This window comes from Saccopteryx bilineata, chromosome 9 (genome assembly GCF_036850765.1).
Source record: "Saccopteryx bilineata isolate mSacBil1 chromosome 9, mSacBil1_pri_phased_curated, whole genome shotgun sequence".
In the NCBI taxonomy this organism is placed as follows: Eukaryota; Metazoa; Chordata; class Mammalia; order Chiroptera; family Emballonuridae; genus Saccopteryx; species Saccopteryx bilineata.
The window spans coordinates 5,500,674-5,514,997 of NC_089498.1; the positions used below are offsets into that span (position 1 = coordinate 5,500,674).

General features: G+C 53.9%; 1 long non-coding RNA gene across 2 annotated transcripts; it reads right to left on the reverse strand.

Annotated features, from left to right (window-relative positions):
* Positions 1–7,121: 7,121 nt before the first annotated feature.
* On the reverse strand, positions 7,122–12,454 carry LOC136313013 (uncharacterized). Of its 2 annotated transcripts, XR_010727087.1 has the most exons (4): positions 12,281–12,454; positions 11,487–11,973; positions 7,736–8,306; positions 7,122–7,178 (listed from the first exon to the last, which is right to left on the reverse strand). It is a non-coding gene; the product is annotated as an uncharacterized lncRNA (long non-coding RNA). The 2 variants fall into 2 exon arrangements; XR_010727086.1 differs by having other exon boundaries at positions 7,122–8,306; positions 12,281–12,450.
* Positions 12,455–14,324: the final 1,870 nt, after the last annotated feature.

The following is a 14,324-nucleotide window of genomic DNA, read 5'->3' on the forward strand; positions in this document are numbered from 1 at the left end:
ACATCGGATAAAAGAGGAAATTGAACTGGGAATAGGCTGAAGGGCTGTAAAAACTACAAAGCACAATTATCAAAAAGCACTTAAAGCGCTTAATAGGACACACATATAAAAATGCCCAAATTAATGTCAGGGAGCCATAATGAGAACTTCTCTATGCTTTTTCATCTGTGCGCGGTGTAATTGGGAGGCCGGCCAGTCCATCAATATGCTTTTCAATTTCTACGATGCCCCGAGGACCCCGAGCTGGGCATTTGTTAGAAATGAACCATTACATATGATTGGTTAATATTTCAGTTTATTGAAGACACATTATTTTGTATGGCGTGTTTAAGTTGTTGCGGTTTAAGCATTACAAACAGTTATGACAAAAATAGACCTTAGAGTAAACAGCCGGCCCGGTTGTGCTTTTAATAAGCACAGCTATAACGAGGAAATTGGATTTCCAGGAGCTGGGAGATGGGATGGAGGAAAGTTGTGGGGAGACGTGGGAAGAAGTGGGAAGAAATGGGGAGCCCCCCCGCCCCCCGCTGCATCCTCTCTGAGCCCATCGGGCATATCGGAAAGTTCGTGAGGGTGTCTTTTTGGAACCAACCATTGTTTGATTACTTGATTGTTTTCCTCCTAAAAGAGAAGAACGTTTCCCCTTAGTGATAAACACATAAGCCTGTTTTTTTCAGAGAGGAATTTATTTGGCGTCATTCTAGACCAGGGATCAGTAAAAAAAAAAAAAAAAAAAAAAAAAAAAAAGTTATTTTCCTGTAAAGAGCCGGATAGTACATATAATATTTTGGGCTTTTGCAGGTCAAGAATCAAAAATCAAGGCTGTTTTGCAGGCACTCATGCAAGGACCATTAACAATGGCAAAGTCGTTCTCCGCTGGTGGATCGCCGAAAAGCAGGCAACGGCCCTGTTTGTCCACTGACCCTTTTCTGGTGGAAGCAGGGACATGTGTAACTTGCATAACAGTTTGTTTCATCAGAGGGCAAAGGCATAGGAGAAAACCAGCCCCTTGGCCTGGCCTCTGAGGCCTGTGACCTGCGCCCTGTGGCCTGTGACCTGCACTGCTGGCTTTCACCCCTTCGCTGCTGCTCAGATTTCAGATCTTGGTTCAGATGCCTTCTCCTCCACGAGGCCTCCTCTGGCCTCCTGGGCTCTCCCCTCCACACACTCCTACAGGAATTCCTGTTTTATTTTTTGTTTAGAGTTTCTTATCTGCCTCCTCCCCTTTTGAGGGCCAGGGCAGTGTTTTTGTTTTGTGACCTCTGTGTCCTTAGGCCCAGACCACAGCAGTCTGGGTATGTTTTTCAATTTCTGTTGTCTCAAGTTCAGTTTCACCAGGCTCGATAACTGTGAGCTGAATGAGCAGATGAGTGCATGCATGAATGAATGAATGAAAGAAACGATGCATAGTAACTCCTGAGTTCTCCTGGGTTGCAAGTGGCAGATACCAAAGTCACACCAGCATCAGCCCAGAGGGGCGGAGTCTGAGGAAGACTGGACAGACAAGTACAGGGAAGAACAGAAGTATGTCTGGGCCTCAGGCCTCAGGGCAACTGGACCAGGGCCTCCCACTGGATGTCTGTCTCCCGTTATCCCAACAGTGCCCTGTGCGCTTGTCGGGCAGCTGGCACCTGCTGGTCACACCGCTAGTATCTGGGTGGGTGGGGGTGCGCAAGACCAACGGCCCTTGCTCTCACGGGCAGACAACGGGCTGTGCTGCGCATACCAGCTTCCTTCTCCTCTCTTTCCTGCCAGCTTACCCCACCTGGGGGCATGGCTGCAGACCCTGGGACATCTCCCAGCTGCAGGAGGCTCTCCTGTTCCAAGTGCAAATGCTCCCAGGGAAGGAGTCAGGTGCCCATTTCTGGACCGGTCACTTAGTCCTGGGAGTGGAGTCCCACCGTGTGAACATGGAGGCTTCACCATACGTGGTCATTGGTAGCTCCTTTTTGGAAGTGGGTAAGAGAAGGCTCAGAGAAGGTGATTCATTTGCCAGAGACCACACAGCTGGTGAGTAGGAGACTTGGGATTTGAGCTCAAGTCAGTCTGACTGCTCTGCCGGTGCTATCTCCACAGGAACACGATGAAGTCGGGATTAGAGGCTGCAAATCCAGGGGGGTCCCCATGGAGTACCAGGGGTGGCTCCGCGGGAGGGAGCGCTAAGGAGGAGGGAGAAAGAAACACCATGTGAGGTCAGCAGGGACAGGGGTGTCTGTCCAGATGGGGCGGGCAGGCTGCAAGTTGGGGGTCAAGGGAGGGTGCAGACGCTCTGGGGAACTGCGGAGCCTGTGGCTCATCCTCCAAACGCGTGACTTCTTGTAGCATCACAGCCACGCAGAGGAGGAGCTTTGCGGACAGCCATCTGAGCCATGAGGGCCCTTCCAAAGTCGCTCTGTCTCTCCCACGGCAGGAGGGACCATCCTGCCAGCACCATGGAACTGTCACCTTCCAAAGCAGCGGCGTGCCTCTCACGGAGGAGAGGACTGGAGAAAGGAGATGTCCGCTCCCAGGCAGGAGGGACATTACACAAAGCAGAGGATTTTGTAATTATTTGCATTTGAAATAATCGGGCATTTCTACCTCTTAGGGGCGGCATGAGGGAGGCGCCAGGGAAAGAGGTTCAGCCTTCCCTAGTGCTGCTCCTCATTGTTCCTTCAAAGAAAAGGAGCTGCAAACACGGATTAGTCTCCTCTGTGAAAGGGGGTGGAGTCCTCGAGAGAGCAGAGGGGGCGGGCCCGGCCCTAGGACCCGGTGCCGGGGCAGCTCTGGTGGACGCCTGCACTGGGGGCGCCAGGGGGGCGGGGCGACGACACAGTCGGCCACTGCGGTGGGCTGGAGGGGTCTATGGGGGATTTAGAGCCGTGCTGTCCGATGACATTCAGTGACCGATAATGCTGGGCCACTCGACGTGGCAGCCACTCACCACGGGTGGCATTTGAGCACTTGAAATGGGACTGAAACTTGAATTGTACGTACTTTTGATTCATTTTAATTTAAATCCAGAGAGCCCCGTGTGGCTCGGAGCCCCATCCAGGACAGGACTGAGGCCAAGAGTGTCCCGGCTGGTGGGTTCCGGAAGTTCAGCCCCTGCAGGGCCTGGGCAGGCGACATCAGAGTCAGGGCCAGTGAACTGCGCCAGGGAACAGAATCCTTTGTCTTGCATTTTTCTTGCGGGGGCAGCCCTCTCGGCCCCTCTTTGGTTCTCTCACTTTTGAGAGACAGCAGGTGCGCCCCAGTTCTCTGGGGAGTTCGCAGGGCTCCCCCGGGTATCGGCCCTCCTGCTTCTCTTTCTGCTTAGAGCAGCTGTTCTGTGCCCGTCGATTGCCACTGAGATCCTAAGTGACACGCTTCCTTCAGCCTGCGGTCCTACAGCTCTGTCCAGAGCGCTCGGGAAACAGGTCCGCTGGAAGCCTGGCTGTTTGACTGTCCATCACCCGGGGCCCCGTGGTAACAAGCTGGCATGGATGAGCCGGCCTGGTTGGCACCCCAGAAGATGCTCCTGCATGCACAGACCCCTCGGAAGAGTGGTACCCTTTGGCACAGCCCCTGCCTGGCATCACTCGCAACACCTCCCTTCCTGTGGCAAACACTCAACATTAAAATGTTGAGTTCCCCTGGCCGGTTGGCTCAGTGGTAGAGTGTCGGCCTGGCGTGCAGAAGTCCAGGGTTCGATTCCCAGCCAGGGCACACAGGAGAAGCGCCCATCTGCTTCTCCACCCCTCCCCCTCTCCTTCCTCTCTGTTTCTCTCTTCCCCTCCCGCAGCCGAGGCTTCATTGGAGCAAAGATGGCCCGGGCGCTGGGGATGGCTCCTTGGCCTCTGCCCCAGGCGCTAGAGTGGCTCTGGTTGCAACAGAGTGATGCCCTGGAGGGGCAGAGCATCGCCCCCTGGTGGGCAGAGTGTCGCCCCCTGGTGGGCGTGCCGGGTGGATCCCGGTCGGGCGCATGCTGGAGTCTGTCTGACTGTCTCTCCCCGTTTCCAGCTTCAGAAAAATACAAAAAATAAAAAAATAAAAAATAAAATGTTGAGTTCTCTCAAATGGAAAAGAGCTGATCTTCCTAAAGACGCCAGGGCCCATATATTCTGCAGAAACGGTACCCAGGAACCGCGAGCCTCTGTCACCACGCCGCCGGCGACCAGGGACTGGGCAGGAGGAGAAAGCGGTGGCCAGGGACAGACGTGGGCTGACCTGAGTGCTGCGATATTCGATGTGCAATAATTAATAGCCAAGTCCTTCAAACGTCAGAGATGAAGAACGGACTTTGGAAAATGGATGCTGCTTGTGAAAGGTTTCGTCCAGATCGCCCTCTTTACTCCTGGGCTGTGAAAATCCATCAGGAGGGGAGGATGCCATGTCCCGCTCTTAAATAATTTTAACTAAAAATGAACCCCTTCTCCCCCCCCCCCGAATTAATACTCGAATCTTTCTTTAGTCTAAGAGTTAACTCTGTAGCATATTGATGGCCCCTCGTTCATGTCATAGAACACAAAGTCACGTTCATCACTTGTGGCTTCTGTTTTCAAGGTAAAGGCCCCAATCAAACCTTCTCTCTATCCAAGGATTACCAAGAAAGGTCGGTTTGCTGTTTTAAGTAGTGGTTCACAGGAAGTGCTGGTCCTGGGCCAATGAAAACGTTCGGGAACAGCATCTCATCCGCGCCCAGACCTCTGCCAGGTGCCTTGTCCAGCCCGCTTCCCTGCTGGCCACAGTGACTTCCACCTAGACTCAGCCTCCTGCGGGGCCTCTGATGCATTTCCCCCAAGGTCACCCCAGCCCGGCTCAGTGCCCCGTGTGGCCCTGGGCTGTAAAAGCCAGAATGCTGGGGTCTCCAGCCCCCTCCTTCACGTCCCACTGGGCCCCTGCAGAGCAGGCAGGAACTGGGCAGGGTGGTGGCAGATGCTCAGCAGCCTGGGCCACCCAGGGATTCCGGTCACCGTGGCTGCTCTAATTACTTTTTCATCCTGCCTGCTTCTCGGACGCTCTGCATGCTGATGGTGCCGGGCCCGGTCTCCGCTGGGGTGGAGTGGTATTTTTTTAGCATCTCAACCAGTGTCCGGTTGACGGAGACATTTCGGGGGAAGAAGCAGGTACATTTACTTTTCAAGTATTATTTTACTAATCAATTGAAAAATTGCCTTCATGAATGACAGAAGTGCAGACCTTTGGAGTATTTCATTAAAGGGAGCAAACATTAATTACGAATCCAGCCCAACCTTGCACAGACATAAATTATGGGCCTGATCTATTTTCTCTGTGCTTAATTGCAAGCAGTGACTAGTTCTTTAAATTATTATCTGCTAGGCCTCCAATGAAAAGAGAATTTATGGGGCGATGTTCTGAGGCCTCGCCGGTGCCGACGCTGCTCTGTGGGGACAGTGGGGAAGGAGACGGCCACAGCGAAGGACCCACATGGCACACAGGTGCTCTGGGGAGTGAGTCCCATCCTTTCCAAGAACGAAGAAGGGGACACGTTCCACCACAGCACGTCTAACAAGCTTTTCTGCTCTGGTGGCCAATGTCCCGCTGAAACGGGAGAATGAGTGACAGACATCCCTCCCTCAGTTCACCTACCACCCTCTACCAGAAAAAGAGTGACAATAGCAACACCAAGGTCGGACGACCGTGCCGTGAATGATGCCAGGACCTTAGGGGACATTCCTTAGCCAAAATGAACCCTCCACCTTGCATAGTTGACACAAGTTACCGGTAAACCTCTCTAGGCAGGGGGGAAGTTCAGGCTTTATTTTGGCATGAATGGCCTTGTTTCCTAAGCTGTGACTCAAGTTATCAAGGCTTCTAAGTGAGGGCCCACTGGAGGCAGGGCTGGCCACGGTGGCTTTGTCCGGATGCTTCCTCTGGAGGTCAGTGGTCCCCCATCAGCCCCTCTCCCTCCAGCAGGGGGACAAATCTGGGCAGGGTTGGAGATGTGGCAGGAAGGAAAACAGCCCTTTCTGGGGAGGGGGACCTGGCCTCACGGGTCACTCCTCTGTCAGCCCAGAGAAGGAATATTTGTTGTCCTAAAAGTAGGCCAACAAATGGGAGCTCGTGAGTTTGGGAGCATGTGTGCAGCCCTACCTCCTGACGGGGGTGGGAGACAGCGAGTGGTCCCAGGCTGTGCCCCTGACTGCCCACCCTGTTCCGCCTGGGGTCCCTGGGGGCCACTCGGACCCTGCAGAGAGGGTTCCATGCTGCCAAACTGCTGCTGGGGCCAGAGTGGGACCAGAAGCTGCCTCTGCCTCTTCTCAGCCTGGGTCATTTGCAACTGGGTTGAATGAGGGTCAGATGAGGGTGGATGGCCAATGAATGAAAGCTGGGTGGCCTCTTCTCTGCGGGTGTCCAGGTGTCCGCAGCTCCAAGTTTGCCACAAAGCCCTTTTCAAACCCAAGCACAGGTCAGCCCAGGCCTGCTCCTCATTCCGGTGCCTTTAAGCATTTGGCATTCTGACTAATTTTGAGCCCCTGGAGTAACAGTTTCCATGACGTCTTCCCTCGGCCATTTGTAGGAACTCCCTGGTTTATGGCATTTTCCCCAATGGTGACAGATCTGAGGCCAACTGGACAAGGCCCAAAAGTAACAAGAGTACTGTGACAAGATTACCAAGTGCCCAGGGGTCTACAACACCCCCCCCCCCCAGCATTCTGGGGCAGGCATGTCTGACTTTCTGAAAACAATGAAAATAAAAGATGATGCAAAATTCAATAGGCTGTTGTTTCTCGACGTCACGGAGCAGAAGCTCCCTTAGTGGACCAAAGTGCCTCTGTATCAGTCGAATCCTGGCCGGAAAGAGATGGCTCACTCAGGCTGAGAATTTGAGCACAGTTTGATGCTGGGATGCTCTACTGAGCTAAGGGTGGGATGTAGGACACCCGTCGGGATGGAGCACCCATGAGGCTAGGAACAGGGTGGCTGTTCCTCCTCTTGGCCTAAGCAGGGCAGGACGGGAGCAATGACTAGAACTTGCAGACAGAAGGTGGTGTGGAGAGTGTTCCCTGACACCAGCTGTTACCTCAGAAGGGTGGGGAGGTGGAGGAAGCCGTCAGTCAGGAGCACACTGGGGGGCAGATGTGTTAGTGCCCCCATTGGTGGAGCCCAACCAGGAGCCAAAAGACAAGAGAACCCAGTTCTGTAGCATCTATGTTTCTTTTTCTTTCTTTTCTTTTTTTTGCATTTTTCTGAAGCTGGAAACAGGGAGAGACAGTCAGACAGACTCCCGCATGTGCCCGACGGGGATCCACCCGGCACGACCACCATGGGGCGAAGCTCTGCCCACCAGGGGGCGATGCTCTGCCCATCCTGGGCGTCACCATGTTGCGACCAGAGCCATTCCAGCGCCTGAGGCAGAGGCCACAGAGCCATCCCCAGCGCCCGGGCCATCTTGCTCCAATGGAGCCTTGGCTGCGGGAGGGGAAGAGAGAGACAGAGAGGAAGGCGCGGAGGAGGGGTGGAGAAGCAAATGGGCACTTCTCCTGTGTGCCCTGGCCGGGAATCGAACCCGGGTCCTCCGCACGCTAGGCCGACACTCTACCGCTGAGCCCACCGGCCAGGGCGCATCTATGTTTCAATCGTTTGGGCTGTCAGTATTGGAACACCCTTCCCCTGTTGGGAGAGTTCCCTGCCTTGTGAAGCAGAGCCCACCTTCTGCAACAGGAGTGGGGACATGCCATCGATTCCTGTTCTCGGCTTCCTTTGCAGCGAGAGTGTGATCACATGACCGAGGTCCCACCAATAGACATACCTGCCTTGGACTTTCCATCAGACATGCGAAACAGGGCTTCTCAGAATCCATTCTGGAAAATACCATGGCCATGACAGTAGCTGTACCCAATTCCGAGGCAGCAGGAGTCATTTTAGAAGCAGCATCAGGGTTCAGCGTCAGCACTGTCAACAGGCAAGGAGAGAGCTTGGCGCCCGGGGGTGTTCCCTGGGCTCCAGTTCTGTGGCACGAACTCGGGCATCGTTCTGAGTAGCATAGCGCCCGGTCCTGGTTCTCTTGCTCTCTGGAGTGTCTGTGAGCAGCTCACCATCTTTTAAATATATCCTTTCTCAATTTAAGTCGTTCAGAGTTGATTGTTATTGTTTATGACAAAGGACTCTGATTGATAGGCTGGGTGAATAAATTAAGAAAATGATAGCTGTCACTATGAAGAAGCGAAGGAATTTGGTGGCTTAACACAATAGAAGGTTACTTGTCATTCATCTCAGCCCAAAAGGCAGTGCTCTCCTCTATACAGTCACTCAGGGACCCTGCCCGATGCCATTTTCAATGTATGGCTCCCAAATTCACCTTGAATGTTTTGACCTTCAGCCTGTGGATGGAAGAAAGGATGGGAAAGATGGCATGGATGGTTTCTGTGGCAACGTTGTACTTCACTTCTGCTTCACATTTCACTAGCGAGGACTCAGTTGCATGGCACTTATGAGGGACGTTGGGACATAGAGTCCCTGATGAGGCATTTGCTTCTGTAAGCAAAACCCCACAAACCTCTGGTGACTGCATCTGCCCTGCTGGGTTAACCAGTTCCCAGGAATTTATTATCTCCCCTAACTAAGGAACACAGAATATTTGACCTCGGGAGTGGGTGTACCCAGGAGTCCAAACATATACATATCACCAAGAACCTAGTTTCTCCTCACCCCTTGACTTTTGCTCCCATTGGGTTGATTCACGAGGAGAAAGGCTCCCCAGCTTTGGTGCAGGACAGTAGCCAGAAGCTCCAGGATAACATCTTTGCAGTTAAGCAAAACCAATGAAAAGACAGTGCCTCTTTCCCAATAGTTCCAGCCAGTATCCCAGGGCTGACTCTTATTGGAGCATCTTGAGTCACATGTCCCCTCCTGAACCAATCACGGTGGCCAGGGAGATGGAAGAAGCTGATTTGCTAAGCCTGAGACATGTGCCAACCTTCCCTGGAAGCAGAGAGACTCACCCTACCTAAACCTCATAGGCTACGAGTGGGGAGGGAGAGGACAGTTCTCCAGAGAGTCGTCTGGGTGCTTTTCTCAGAACGGAGGACAGTGAACACAATCAGTGTCTATCAAACATCTGTAATGTTTACCCTTGGCTGTGGCCTGTGGGGAAATGACTCTGAGAACTTGGGGACTCATCCCATAGTAGAGCATTTAATTCGCGTGTGGAAGATATTTCTGACTGTGGGATATTCCACATACAGAATAATAGCTTGTAACATCTGGGTGTTACACCAAGACGTGTCCATTCTCCTGTTCATCTCTCATCTGTTCCATTGCGCTGGGACCTGTCATTCGTCTTGTGCATAACCTTGAATAATTTTTTCCTTCCCTGGGCCTCAGTTTTTCATTCTGTAAGGTTGGCACTGATGACCCAGGGATCTATAGACCACGCCTCTGATGGTCTTGGTTCAGAGCCAGCAAACCCAGCCCGTGTCTCGTCAGCAGTAACAGGAAAATTGAATGAACACTGGGTCAGTGCTGGGATTCTTGCTAATCCTTGCTTTATTTTTGTAGAATAATTCAATTCAGCAATTCAATTCTACAAATATTTATTGAGTGCCTATCACAGTCAGGATAAGCCCAGCATTTGGAGAGTTACTTTCATGTTTGCGAAATCTGTTCCCTGTTAACATCCTGTGTATAGGTGAGAGAGGAGGCAGGGCTAGTGAGGAGACCCACTTAACAATGAGGACACCGTGTAGCAATGACCCCCCCCCCCCCCCGCCCCCATGTGCAGCCTCTCATGGGCTTCTCCTGGTCCTGGTTGTAATTTCACATTTCCGTGTGTGATTATCTGATCAATGCTGGTCTTTCCCACTACAATGTTCACCCCAGCAGGGGAGGGATCAGGGCTGTTGTTACCTAACACAGTGCCTAGTGCATAGCAGGCACTCAACAAATGTTTGTTGAATGAATGCATGAATGATGAAGGGAAGGAAGGAAGGGATGGAGAGAGGGAATTCCAACGAGTCATTGAAAGATCTGCTTCACTTTGTGGGACCTTGGCCAAGACCCTTTCCTCTCGGGCTCAGTTTCCTCCTCTGTCAGATGAGGGGGCTTGTCAGTGATTTGCATTGGGATCATGCTTGGTATGGCTGCCCTTGCCGTACCCCAAATTTTATTATTCTAGTCTCCCAGGGTGGAACCCAGTTGTTGGCACCGTTTCCTGAAGTCGCCTAGGCAGCTGACATCAGGAACTCCGATGTGAGGAAGCCTCTCAGGACTGGTCCGGCTCTGACATCCTGGGATTTCCAAATGATGTCCATCCCAGGTTCATATTGGCTCTCCTCCTCCACCTCCCCCCAACCCCGGCCTGCCTGCCAGGCTGACCTCTCTACTCTACTGAGATGCCACCAACCCGACGTGCCCTGCCAGCTCCCACCACCTCCTTCCGCTCCAGCCAGCGCTGGGTCATCTGTGTCAAATCTTATTCTCACCCTCCTAGCCCTCCCCTTCATCTTGGGGCTTTTTTGGGGAGCAAACTCCTGAATTTTGCCTTGGGATCACAGTACTCCCAATATGCTGTGCAAATTGCGTGGGGGCATGCCCACGCCAGTGGGGGCCCTGCCATTTCCCTGCTGGAGACAGAGTGGAGCTGCTAATGGGGGGGAGGGGACTGTGGACGCCCGAGAAGATGCTCGGGCACCCCAGACCGTCCAAAGGGCTTGCTGAGCCGGAGGTCTCCTGCTCGGGACGGGCAGGCAGCCCTGGGTGGCACAGAAGCTCGGGCATGAATGCCAGCCACCCTCAGGAGCACACAGCCCCCTGCGCTGCAGGTGGCGTGGGCAGTGGAAAGAGCCCAGCATCGGGCAGCCTTCCACACTTTGGGCCTCAGTGTGCCCATTTGTAAAATGGGATCGTACTCCTCGTCCTGTCTCCGTCGTGGGACATTTGTGAGGAGCACGGAAAAATGAAAAGGAATGTAACAGTCACGGAGCAGCCCACAACTGCGTGAAATCCACACCCCCTTATCTCATCCCCCACAGGAAGGTGGGCTCCCCCCGGGGGTCCTGGCCTCATGGTGGCCGCGGATGGCTATCTGCAAGGTGACTCGGACACTTGTTCCTCTGCCCCAGGGCGGCGTGCGCCTCCTGAGGACGGGTCCTCACTCTGGTCGTCTGCACCCCCTCTGTACGCAGGAGGTAGTGCCGACAATGTGACCGAGGGTGGGGATCTCCTATATGCCATGTGGAGGTGGTCCTGCCGGCTGGGTATCCACCTGTCCCACGTGAGTGACCGTCATTCCAAAGTCCCTCATCTCACCTTGTCACCCATGAGGCGGGCACCCATGTATTCAAGGGAAATTGACATTGGATTGAGTTCATACAAAACCGGGGGGAGGGGGGAGGCACGTGGAAAGCCAGCCTTTTCAGAACTCAAATGGAAAAAAACATAACGTAGTTAATATTAAATAAAAAGATTGGGCAACCCTTCCCCTCACCCTTTCTGCTTTTCTGGTTTGTGCTGATGCGTGCTCGATCAAGGCCCATTTTGTTTTTGATTAATGAGTGACTCACCTTGAGCTGCTTGCTATTTTTTCTGTGCTCATTATGAATTTGAAGAGGGCATGTCGAACTTGGCACCCAAAGGCAATGCTCAGGTGTTTGGGGGTGGGAGGGAATGTTGGTCTCAGAAGCCTTCCGGGGGTGAATGGATGCCAACCTACACGGTCCGCAAGCAGGGACTCTCAGTTCACCATCAGCCCCAACTGTGTATTCACCGAGCCTTCGCTCCGTGCCAGGTATGGCTCTGTCCTCAGAAGGAATGCGTGAATGCCACCACCCCAGCGTGCACAGAGAGAGTCTCATTTTAGCCTACGTCCTGGTTTTGACTCATACTCTCCATCTTTCTGACCGAACCTGACAGGTTTCTTCTCCTCTGAGGGCCTCAGTTTTCCTGCCTGCGTAATGGGACCTTTCTCTGAGGTGCTTCCAGCTCTGCTGTATCCAAGGATCTCAGAAAGAGATGGTGGCTCGTTCCTGCCCGGCTCAAGTGGCGAGTGTGCTAGTTAGATGAACGAATAAACAAGATAGGGTGAGTGATAATGAGTGTAGGCAGAGCCGGGTTCTATTCTGAGGCTGCCCCAATGACGCTCACCTCATCGCCCTGAGCGGGCCCCCCCTCTCTCTAAGGATCAGAGTGTCCCTGGGGACAACTGGAGATTTGTCTTCGTTGGGCCCAAGACTGAGTCCGGCCTGCCGGATGCTTCGTATCTGGGGCAGCGTTGAAGGTGACGGGGACCAAATGTATTTGGGCGAAGCATCAGCTTTCCAGGTGGGTCCATACACCAAGCATTCCCTAAGGCACTTACCTGGTCCCCTCACGTGTACTGGTGACCTGTCCGGTCCTGAGTGTGTGGCACACAAACGGCCACTGCTCTGAGTCCTCCCCGCTCTGACACTGGGCAGTTCTAGGAAGGGGTAGGGAGGGCTGCAGGCCTGGCAGTGCCCTCTGCTCGTGTCGGGGTCTGGGTTCCTGGGAAGGGCCCTGGGATGGTCGTTTTATGTATCAGCCTGATGGGACATGAGGTGCCCAGATTAACCATTACTTCTGGGTGTGTCTGTGAGGATGTTTGCAGATGAGCTGAGCATGAGGTTAGCGTGAGCACTGGACCAATGGACTGTGCAAAGCAGATGGACCCTGACCTTCCCCAGTGTGGCATCTGGTTGGTCGGCCGAGGGCCTGGATGGAGCCAACAGGTGGGGGTTGGGGGCGCCTGCTCTCTGCCTGACTGCCCAGAACCGGCCAATCCGTCTCCTGCCCTCACGTGGCACTTACCTCCTTCCTTCCCTTCCTCCGCCTTTTCTCTTTTTCTAGCGAGCTGTGTTCTATTGGTTATATTTACATACACCCTGTTGATTAGGGAGGACCCTATGTGTACAGCCTGCAAGCCCTCTGCTCAGTTACTCCAGGCCTCAGGCCCCTGTGGCCTCTGACCCGCTAAAGCCCAGAGGTGCCCAGCGGCTCCCAGCAGCCTTGCTCGCCTCCCTCCCGTCTGCTCTGAACCAACACACAGCCCGGGCCCATGGAAGAAGCCCAGGTTCATATGGATGGTGTGAGGTCACCCCTGTCCTTCCAGTGGTTCCCCAAGCTGGCACCAGCAGGGCAGGCGGGGTGCGGGGGTCCTGGAGGCCTGAGGCAGGTGTGCCAGGGGCTGGAGCAAGCCTCCAGCAGCAGCAGCAGCAGCAGAATGTGGCCCTTCCATCCTGGCTGCGGGGGCTACAAGCTGTTTGATCCGGTACAAGCCTTAGAGCCTCTGTCTTCCACAGGTGGGAGCTGGGGCTTAAGACTGGCCACTCATTCCTTCATCTAGCAGTCCCAGAGGCCCGGGGTCGGGGGACAAGGGGACGTGAAGAGCCTCTGGCCAAAGTGCTTTTTTATCCTTGAGGACCTTCCACCACCTCCCTGCTAACTTCCTGGGTAACTGCTTACTTGTTCAGCCCCTACCGCGTGCCAGGCACGTGTGAGCGTTTCCTGCCCAGGATGGTCGTCACCTGCTGTATTCAGAGACAGCATCCCGGATAGGACGACACTTGAGGTGAAAACAGGGACGGGCGGCCACGGGAGGACTCTGCACTTTGGTCAGAGGGCACAGACCCAGAGACGCGACCGTGAGGACAAGCCGGATGATCGCTTTCACTTATCAGAAGTCCGTTTGGGGCCCTGGATAAACTCTGAGGTTTTGCGTTCCTTTTTGTGTCTGAGAACCCAAGGCAGTCATGTGAGCTCAAGGTCCCAGGCCAGGAACTGGCCCCTGCTGCCCAGGGGGGCTCCCCCAGGAGATCACGAGTGGTCTCTGGGCCTCCAGGGTGCCGTGCACAAGACTGCAAGAGGTTCCCATGACGCTGGCCGGAGAAAGATGAGTTTGGGCACCCGCTGGGGATAATAGAAGACTCACTGTCTGGAGTCTGGAGTCCTGCCTTGCGAGTGATGTGTTGCTTTAGTTATTTCCTTTGTGCATTTGGAGGAATCAGGCCAAGAGAGGCAGAGACATTGGGCCCAATCACCTGGGTAGCTTAGGATGGGAGACAGCCAGACCCTCAGCCTCCTGGTTGCTCACCCAGGGTTGCTGCATCCACAGCTCACCTGCCCCCTTCATGGGCATCCCAGCTGACCAGCCTGGTCGCCCCCCACCCCTGACGGCACAGCTCTTACTGCACGCCCCCTTCGTCGGTTTTCCCAACCCAACTGACCTGGCCATTCCGGTTACAAAGTCTTTTCTTCCAAGAACAATACAGTCTTCCAAGAACAATAGTCTGGGGTTATTGATAATGCCAGTTGCCTGTTGACCATCGTGTGGTTTCTGACTTTCCTCCAAGTTTGTCCAGAACGATTTATGCCTTGACCTTTAATCT